Source organism: Bubalus kerabau, chromosome 5 (assembly GCF_029407905.1).
Source record: "Bubalus kerabau isolate K-KA32 ecotype Philippines breed swamp buffalo chromosome 5, PCC_UOA_SB_1v2, whole genome shotgun sequence".
In the NCBI taxonomy this organism is placed as follows: Eukaryota; Metazoa; Chordata; class Mammalia; order Artiodactyla; family Bovidae; genus Bubalus; species Bubalus kerabau.
Genome location: NC_073628.1, coordinates 83,664,932 through 83,674,386, shown reverse-complemented (window position 1 = coordinate 83,674,386; position 9,455 = coordinate 83,664,932).

The following is a 9,455-nucleotide window of genomic DNA, read 5'->3' as shown; positions in this document are numbered from 1 at the left end:
AGATACTTGTAAAAGAAGATCAACAAGGAGAAACTTACTCTGTAGACAACAAAACCTATCATGAAGCTATAGTAGTGAAGCTGTGTAGTGCTGGTTCAGGGACAGACAAACTGACCAATGGAATAGAATGGGATGGTATGAAACTTCGCTGTGTGTCAGAGGTGGTATTTAAGACTAGTGGGGAAAGGAGAGGCTACTCAATAAGTAGAGTTGGATAAAATTATTATCCCAAGTGAAAAAGGATGAAGTCAAATTCCTACCTCAGAGTATAAGCAAATGTAGACATCAAATGGATCAAGATCTTAAATAAAAAAAAATTATTTTTCTCTTTCTGACTTACTTCAGTCTGTATGGCAGATTCTAGGTCCATCCATGTCTCTACATATAACCCTATTTCTTTCCTTTTAGTGGTTGAGTAATATTCCATCATATATATGTACCACATCTTCTTTATCGATTCATCTGTCATTGGACATTAGGTTGTTTCCATGTCTTGCCTGTTCTAAATAGTAATGCAATGAAAAATGGCACAGATGAACCTATTTGTAGGGTAGGAATAGAGGCACAGACATACAGAATGGACATGTGGACACAGAGGGGGAAAGGGAGGGTGGAACAAACTGGGAGATTAGGATCAACATATGTACACTATGGCCGAGAAGGCAATGGCACCCCACTCCAGTACTCTTGCCTGGAAAATCCCATGCATGGAGGAGCCTGGTAGGCTGCAGTCCATGGGGTCGCTAAGAGTTGGGCACGACTGAGCGACTTCACTTTCACTTTTCACTTTCATGCATTGGAGAAGGAAATGGCAGCCCACTCCAGTGTTCTTGCCTGGAGAATCCCAGGGACAGCAGAGCCTGGTGGGTTGCCATCTATGGGGTCGCACAGAGTCGGACACGACTGAAGCGACTTAGCAGCAGCATGTACACTATGGACAAAGCTAGTGGAGGTGATGGAATTCCAGTTGAGCTATTTCAAACCCTGAAAGATGATGCTGTGAAAGTGCTGCACTCAATATGTCAGCAAATTTGGAAAACTCAGCAGTGGCCACAGGACTGGAAAAGGTCAGTTTTCATTCCAATCCCAAAGAAAGTCAATGCCAAGGAATGCTCAAACTACCGCACAATTGCACTCATCTCACATGTCAGTAAAGTAATGCTCAAAATTCTCCAAGCCAGGCTTCAACAGTACATGAACCGTGAACTTCCAGATGTTCAAGCTGGATTTAGAAAGGCAGAGGAACCAGAGGTCAAATTGCCAACATCCATTGGATCATCAAAAAAGCAAGAGAGTTCCAGAAAAACATCTACTTCTGCTTTCTTGACTATGCCAAAGCCTTTGACTGTGTGGACCACAACAAACTCTGGAAAATTCTGAAAGAGATGGAAATACCAGACCACCTGACCTGTCTCCTGAGATATCTGTATGCAGGTCAGGAAGAAACAGTTAGAACTGGACATGGAGCAACAGACTGGTTCCAAATCGGGAAAGCAGTACGCCAAGGCTATATATTATCATCCTGCTTATTTAACTTCTATGCAGAGTACATCATGAGAAATGCTGGGCTGGATGAAGCACAAGCTGGAATCAAGATTGCCAGGAGAAATATCAATAACCTCAGGTATGCAGATAACATCACCCTTATGGCAGAAAGCAAAGAAGAACTAAAGAGCCTCTTGATGAAAGCAGAAGAGGAGAGTGAAAAAGCTGGTTTAAAACTCAACATTCACAAAATGAAGATCATGGCATCTGGTCCCATCACTTCATGGGAAATAGATGGGGAAACAGTGGAATCAGTGAGAGACTTTATGTTTTTGGGCTCCAAAATCACTGCAGATGGTGACTGCAGCCACAAAATTAAAAGACTCTTGTTCCTTGGAAGAAAAGTTATGACCAACCTAGACAGCATATTAAAAAGCAGAGACATTACTTTGCCAATAAAGGTCCATGTAGTCAAACCTATGGTTTTTCCAGTAGTCATGTATGGATGTGAGAGTTGGACTATAAAGAAAGCTGAGCACTGAAGAACTAATGCTTTTGAACTGTGGCGTTGGAGAAGACTCTTGAGAGTCCCTTGGACTGCAAGGAGATCCAAGCAGTCCATCCTAAAGGAAATCAGTCCTGAATATTCATTGGAAGGACTGATGCTGAAGCTGAAACTCCAATACTTTGGCCATCTGATGGGAAGAACTTACTCATTTGAAAAGACCCTGACACTGAGAAAGATGAAGGCAGGAGGAGAAGGGGGCGACAGAGGATGAGATGGTTGGATGGCATCACTGACTCAGTGGACATGGGTTTGGGTAGACTCCAGGAGTTGGTGATGGACAGGGAGGCCTGGCATACTGCGGTTCATGGGGTCGCAAAGAGTCGGACACAACTGAGCAACTGAACTGACTGACTGAAATATATATATGACTGAAATAAATATATACATGTTGCTGATTTACCTTGTGGTATAGCAGAAACTCACACAACTTTGAAAAGTAATTATATTCCAGTTTTTAAAAGTACATAAAAATTCTAATTAGAAAATGCGGGTGAATCTTTTAGAACTTAGAGTTGGAAAAGACTTAAGACACAAAAAGCTTTTAACTAAAAAGGAGAAGCTGATAAATTTGACTACATTCAAGGTAAGAGCATTTGTTTGCCTATAGATTTTAGGCAAACAATTGCCAGGACTAAAGATTATTCTGCTGCTTTAAACCCCACCCCCATGATAAACCTTTTATAACCTGAGATTAGATTTGAATATACATAAAATTGTAGCTGACTTCATCGTCTTAAAGAGAACCATTGTTTCCTGCAAACTGTAAATAATAGTCTTATTGGAGCCAAATGACCCTCTTCAGTGGATGTGGCTCCCCTCAACCAGGCGTTCCCCTCTTGCTTCCTGATTGCTCTCTTACTCCCACTTGAATGTGAACATCAGAGCCTTTACAGGCTTGAAATAGGGTTGGGAGGAAAAAAGATTAAAATCTGCAATATTAAAATAAATGGGATGTTATTCCTATCCCAAAGTAAAAATTTGAAGTTCCTGAAAATAAATTTACTAGGACTTTGCTGGTGGTCCAGTGGTTAAGAATCTGCCCTGCAATGCAGGGGATGTGGGTTTGATCTCTAATCAAGCAACTAAGATCTCACATGCCATGGGGGCAACTAAGCCCTCATGCCGCAATGAAGACACAGCCAAAAGGAAATAAATAAATAAAGTTTCCAACGTGAACGTGAAGTCACTCGGTCATGTCCGACTCTTTGCGACCCCATGGACTGTAGCCTACCAGGCTCCTCTGTCCATGGGATTTTCCAGGCAATAGTACTGGAGTGGATTGCCATTTTCTTCTCCAAGGGATCTTCCCAACCCAGGGATCGAACCCGGGTCTCCCGCATTGTAGACAGACACTTTACCGTCTGAGCCACCAGGGAAGTCTAGTTTCCAAAGAAGGTAATGAAAATTAATAAACTTTCCTTCTTCAAATATTTGTTGAGCACCAATGATCTGTCAGACACTGTGCTAGAAGCTACAAGTACAAAAGTAAATTAGATGCAGCCCTAACCTTAAGGAGACTACAGTCTGTCACAGTAAGACAAGGAGACAATAGGGCAACAAGCATCCTTGGTGCCGTTAGAATTGTCGTAGGGTCCAGTAGGGCACCAAGGAAGAGATGGCCCATCCTACCAGAAGGGGCAGGGAATGTGGAGGAAAAGTAAGCATAGGAGAAGCTTGAAAGACGCAATTTAAGCAAAGACATGAAGGTATGAATAATAGAGTAATTAGGCTGCTGCTAAGTCGCTTCAGTTGTGTCTGATTCTTTGCAACCCTATGGACTGCAGCCTGCCAGACTCTTCTGTCCATGGGATTCTCCAGACAAGAATACTGGAGTAGGTTGCCATTTTTTACTCCAGGAGATCTTCCTGACCCAGGTATCAAACCCTTGTCTCTAACATTGTCTCCTGCATTGGCAGGCGGATTCTTTACCACTAGGGCTACCTGGGAAATCCAAAATAATTATAGAGAAACAAAAGTAGCCAGTATGGCTAAAGCGTAGAGTCCATAGGAAGAGGTTAGATGAGACCACTGTGCAGTGTTAGGCAGAGGCCAGTGGGTGCGTGAAATTTCCCCTGGAAGCCCTAGGTTGCCACGGAAGAGTTTTGAACAGGGAGTGACATCATTAAATTTGGTTTCAGGGAGATAACCTTGGAGTGTGGGTGGAGGGACTGAGAATGGTGGCAGAGACCTCCCCCAGGACAGAGACCATAATGGCTGAAACAAGGTATTAGCATCTGGAGAGGAAGGGCTGGGAGTGGTGTGAAGAATTTGGACACTGATTTGATTTCAAAGAAAAAGTAGCGGTACTTCCAGGAGGCCACTTTTACCCTAAAATAAGTCCTCGATGGTGTCAAAATTACAGCATAGCCCCTCTTGCCTAATGGACAGCAAACAACAATTTCAATGCATAGCACAGTATATACCCAATATTACAACAATCACACAAAGGGATGTACCTTAGGGTGACAGGTGCAGCCCCAACATCTTTATCTGTATTCCATGAATATCCTAGGCATCCAGGATACTCATTTTCATTGGGGTTTTCTTTTTTTGTGGATGTATGACGCAAACACACAAGCCTTTTTCAGATTCGTGCAAATGATAAGAGAATATCATTATGAATTCATAACACAAACATTGACAGGCTGGAACCCAGATTTGTAAAAGGAAAGGCAAAGAAAAGGAATCTGGCAATAAATCTATCAAAGATAAAGACACAACAGAAATGAGTCCCTGAGTTTCCCTGCTCAGCACCCAACAGCCATCTTGAGGCAGGAAGAAGATGCTCAAGACTGACCAAACGTCTACCTGTTTCTTCCCCCACCATCAGTTCTCTTTTAGACGGTGGTTTCTCTGTGATTATTCTGTGAGCACGCCAGGTCATGGTAAACAAGCAGGGAACCAGCTATCCATTCTGCTTCCTCAGCATCTCCCACCTGTTCTCTCCTTTCTGCTTTCATACTGCCTGCAGGCCATCATTCCCTTTGACCTTGGCAAGAGCCTAACGTAGGACCTACTAGTAGGTCTTGATGCTCTGGAATCAGTGTCAGTAGGGAGACCTTCTCAATAAAGGGTGGCTCTTCTGATTGTTTATGCCTCTGATCTCTCTCCAGATTTATTTTTCTGAAATACAGATCTGATCATGTCGCTTCTGTTCAAAACTTGCTGTGGTCTCTCCTTCCTTGTAGACTGAGTTCTGGAAGTCACAGTCTGCTGTTAAAAACCCTATCAATCCCTCTAGACTTTCTCTTCTACAGTTTCTACCATTTTCCCCAGCCTCACGTGCTCTTGCCATGACTCAGACTTCTTGCCCTCCCTGAACCCTGAGCTCTCCTCCTCTGTGCCTTTCTATCAAGTGTGTGTGTGTGTGTGTGTGTGTGCGCGCGTGCGCATGCCTGTGTATTTATCTAATCAACCTATACAAATCTCTCTGTCCAGTCTTTCCCGCACTTAGAAGGTAAGAAATGGCTGTTAAGTTGAATTGAACAATTCACTCACACTGGCAGGTCTCTAAATCTCCAGTATGAGCTACGATGATACAGAGGCTCATCTTGACACAGTAAATTCCTTTGAGTTTATTGACTCTGCAAGTGGGCATGAATAGGACAAGGAATGTCATTGTGTTCACTTATTACCTTATTCCCCAAGAGGCAGAAAAAGAACTTAGCTCACCAGCATTGGTCCTAACAACTTAGAAAAAAAATACGGTGAAGCAGACTTTGATGGTGTGTGGAGAGAAAAAAAATATGTTTGTTTTTTATGAAAGAAAATGAACTTAGCTCCATAATACCCTGAGGAATTGCCTTTGTGTTCAGCGTTTCTGGTTGTTTATTTTGAATCCCCATACATTAATATCTAAGAACTCATACAATTCAATAGCAAAAAAAAAAAAAAATTCCTAAATAATCTGATTTGAAAATGGGCAAAGGATCTGAATAAACATTTTTTTCAAAGAAGATAAATGAATGGCCAGTAGGTACACAAGAAGGATTCATCACACGATCATCAGGGAAATGCAAATCAAAACCACAATGAAATATCACCTCATACCTATTAGAATGACTGTAAACAAAAAGACAAGGGAAAATAAATGCGGTGAGGATGTGGTGAAAAGGGAAACTTTGTGCATTGTTGTTTGGATTATAAACTTGTACAGCCATCATGGAAAATAGTACGGAGGTTCCTCCAAAAATTAAAAATAGAATGACCATATGATCCAGTAATTCTACTTCTGGGAGTATATCTGAAGGAAATGAAAATACCATGTTGAAGAGATAGCTGCACCCCATGTTCATAGTGGCATTATTTACAATAGCCAAGACATGGAAACAACCTAGGTGTCCATCAGTGGATGGATAAAAAAGATGTAGTATATATACAATGGAATATTATTCAGCCATGAAAAAGAAGGAAATCCTGCCATTTGCAACAAAATGATTGGACCTTGAGAGCTAAGTAAAGTAAGTCAGACAGAGAAATATAAATACTGTATGATCTCACTTATACGTAGAATTTTTTAAAAACTCAGAAAAAGAGATCAGATTTGTAGGCAGCAGAGGGGTGGGGTGAATTAGATGAAGGTGGTCAACTGGTCAAATCTCGAGTTTAAGGTAGGTAAGTACTAGGGATGTAACGTATACAACATGATGAGTAGAGTTCTCACTGTTGTGTGGTATATTTGAAAGTTGTTAAGAGAGCAGATCCTTACTAAGAGTTCTCATCATAAGGGAAAAGAAAATTTTTTTGGTATCTATATGAGTTGATGGATGTTAATTAGACTTACTGTGGTAACTGTTTCACAATATATGTGCGACAAACCATGCTGTACTTACACCTTAAACTTACATAGTGCCATGTGCTAAGTCATTTCAGTCGTGTCCAACTCTGGGTGACCCCATTGACTGCAGCCCACCAGGCTCCTCTGTCCACGGGATTCTCCAGGCAAGAATACTGGAATGGGTTGCCATGCCCTCCTCTGGGTGATTTTCCCCACATAGTGCTATAGGTCAATTATAGCTTAATAAAACTGGGTGGAGGGAGTTAGAAACCTCATAATTAGCCACACTTCAGTCTCAGCCTTTTTAAATACTAATCATAGGGCATGCTAATAGGTGAATCTAGAAAAGAAGTTCCATAGTCAAATAAGTTTGTAAGATACTGGATTAAACAAAGACAACAGAATTTCTCAGGGCTTTTATCATGTTAATGAACTTTGAATCTCTAGGAGCCAGCATATGATATTCGAGTGTTCTTAAATTTATTTGAAAATGGAATTCTTTTATAACAGTGCACTGTAGTAACCTAATATTTCATGGAACACATTTTGGGAAGCACTACTCTAATTTAATATTAATATCTGAAGACTGTATATGAGGATAAATATTTATTCATATATTTATTTATGGATGCATCTGGTCTTAGTTGTGGCACGCAGGCTCAGCAGTTGCCGCTCGAAGGCTTAGTTGTTCCATGGCATGTGGGATCTTAGTTCCCTGAACAGAGATCAAATCCATGTCCCCCGCATTGGAAGGCAGATTCTTAACCATTGGACCACCAGGGAAGTCCCTGTATATGAGTTTTTGCATCTCCTATTACTCTTCTTATAAGGTTCAGAGGATTTCAACAGTGATTACAGAAGAAATATACATTTTATAACTTTTATGAATCCTTTATCTAACCCAGATAGATGGACTGTAGATTTTTTGTAAATATTCAGAGGAAAGCTCTCTAGTAATTTATGGAAAATGAGAGAATTTTTGTATCATTTCCAACCTTATCTTTTTATCCAGAATGGCACAGATTGTCTGTCTTTCAAGGCTCTGGGTAATTAAAAGAGAAGTTATGTTTTGAAATCAATGTCATATTATAGTAACAAGGAGGAAGTTGTTTATTTGTACACAAAGCAGTCTGTCTTACCCTCTATTTGAAATATGTTAGAATACAAAAGTTGTTTGGGAAGTGAGCCTAAACAGCCAAGATTTTGACTATGTTTGGAGCTTCCAGGAAACATGCCATTCTGGATAGCTGAGTTTTCTTAATTCCTAGTATTTAACTTATATTCTCATGAGTGTTAAAAATTCTACCTTTTTGGTAGATCTTTTCTAAAATGTGTATCACGCCACCTTGTCATCTTGACTACAGTACACTCCACATAAGGCTTTCACTCTGCTGTGACATAGGAAGATCTTGGTCTATAGTGATGTGTTCCCTTGTTTGACCCATCACAAAATCTTCCCTGGTGTTAGCTTTGTCTTTTTATTTCACTCTGGCCGGCAACTACTACTTCTTGGTTCTTGTCCCCACACCAGCCTCTTGCGGCCCCCAATCTTGTCTCCTTACTTTACAGAATTTGTTGTTGTTGATAAGTCACTAAATCATGTCAGACTCTTTTGCAACCCCTATGGACTCTAACCCACCAGCCTCCCCTGTCCATGAGATTTCCCAGGCAAGAATACTGGAGTGGGTTGCCATTTCCTTCTCAGGGGATCTTCCTGACCCACGGATTGAACTCCAGTCTCCTGCCTTGGTAGGCAGATTCTTTAACATGAATCACCAGGGAAGCCCCTCATACAATTTATTTTATATTAACTTACTAATATTCCATAGCAGACCATTACCCTTCCTAGAATCCTCTTTATTTTTTATAAGATGAAATTTATTTTTTATTTTTAAATTTTATTATTTTTAATTTTGTCTGCACTGGGTCTTCATTGTGGTGCACAGGCTCTCTGGTTGTGGTGCAGGCTTAGTAGCCCCTTGGTATGTAGGATGTTAATTCCCTAACCAGGGATGGAACCCACATCCCCTGCTTTGGAAGGTGGATTCTTAACCACTGGACCAGTGGCATTCCCTTAGAATCCTTTCTAAAACTAAGAGTCTAAGGTTCTACAAGAAAAATTTAGTCTTTAGCTGTATAGAGACTTTGGGGCTTATTTTATTTTTAAAAAGTGTGTTCTTAGGTAGGTGAGTTAGCCAGACAGCTGAGTTATTAAGGAAAATCTAGTTAATTTATTTAACTTAGAAGTTTAATTCAGTTGACCAATGACCCCTGCATTTTAATTAATGAGGTACAACACCTTTCATTCAAAAACTCTCAAAGGATTTCACCATATGAACTTTGACCACACCCTGTGGTACAAACCGGAGAAGGCAATGGCACCCCACTCCAGTACTCTTGCCTGGAAAATCCCATGGATGGAGGAGCCTGGAAGGCTGCAGTCCATGGGGTCGCTGAGGGTCAGACACGACTGAGCGACTTCACTTTCACTTTTCATTTTCATGCATTGGAGAAGGAAATGGCAACCCACTCCAGTGTTCTTGCCTGGAGAATCCCAGGGATGGGGAAGCCTGGTGGGCTGCCGTCTATGGTGTCGTACAGAGTCGGACACAACTGAAGTGACTT